Below are 1,308 nucleotides of genomic sequence, written 5' to 3'. Positions count from 1 at the left end.
GCTCGAGGTAGCTGGCTGCTCTGGGCCCCGTCTCTATGGTTAGGGAGAGTTGGAGGACTCTGACTGGAACAGAGCGTTGGGGTGACCTCGGTGGGGGACACCCGTAGGCCACCCACAACCATAGAGCTTGGGCCAGGGCAATGGGCAGTAGGGTGGGCAGAGTAGCTCGAGGTAGGTGGCTGCTCTGGGCCCCGTCTCTATGGTTAGGGAGAGTTGGAGGACTCTGACTGGAACAGAGCGTTGGGGTGACCTCAGTGGGGGACACCCGTAGGCCACCCACAACCATAGAGTTTGGGCCAGGGCAATGGGCAGTAGGGTGGGCAGAGTAGCTCGAGGTAGGTGGCTGCTCTGGGCCCCGTCTCTATGGTTAAGGAGAGTTGGAGGACTCTGACTGGAACAGAGCGTTGGGGTGACCTCGGTGGGGGACATCCGTAGGCCACCCACAACCATAGAGCTTGGGCCAGGGCAATGGGCAGTAGGGTGGGCAGAGTAGCTCGAGGTAGGTGGCTGCTCTGGGCCCCGTCTCTATGGTTAAGGAGAGTTGGAGGACTCTGACTGGAACAGAGCGTTGGGGTGACCTCGGTGGGGGACACCCGTAGGCCACCCACAGCCATAGAGCTTGGGCCAGGGCAATGGGCAGTAGGGTGGGCAGAGTAGCTTGAGGTAGGTGGCTGCTCTGGGCCCCGTCTCTATGGTTAAGGAGAGTTGGAGGACTCTGACTGGAACAGAGCGTTGGGGTGACCTCGGTGGGGGACACCCGTAGGCCACCCACAACCATAGAGCAGAGCAGCTCATGGACAGAGCCGTGCTACCGTCTCGGGCATTCTAGCCCCGTCTCTATGGTCCTTGGGAGAGGGGACAGAACCGGGCTCCCGGAGGGGGCGCTGTGGTCAGGGCGGGGTGGGGGGGTTGCTGGAGGGGAAATTCGGAGGGAGGGTGAAGGGGAACAATATGGTGGAGTTATGCAAATGATCCGATGCACGCTAATCAAATATGCAAATGAGAGCCGTGCTCATTTGCATAGACCTGCGGTTTCCAGACCTGGCTGAGGTGGGGGTCGGGGATTTGCTCCCGGGGAAAGAGGAGATGCCACGGATGGAGTGTCTAAGGGGGAGGAGCCCAGGGTAGCCCCGCCTTCCCGGAGGTGGGGCCAGGAGGGGCATGGCAGATGACTCTGGCTCCCAGCATGGCTTGGCCTTGCCGAGGTGCTTCTGGGGGGTGACTTTATCCGTGGGCGGGGGCGGTTCAGAGCCGTATCGCAGCTCCCCTGTCCCCCAGCCCTGGCCTTACCGCCGCCCAACCCGGCCT

This window comes from Mauremys mutica, unplaced genomic scaffold, assembly GCF_020497125.1.
Source record: "Mauremys mutica isolate MM-2020 ecotype Southern unplaced genomic scaffold, ASM2049712v1 Super-Scaffold_277, whole genome shotgun sequence".
NCBI classification, from domain to species: Eukaryota; Metazoa; Chordata; order Testudines; family Geoemydidae; genus Mauremys; species Mauremys mutica.
The sequence above is the reverse complement of the archived record's forward strand: the minus strand, read 5'-3'. Positions refer to the sequence as shown.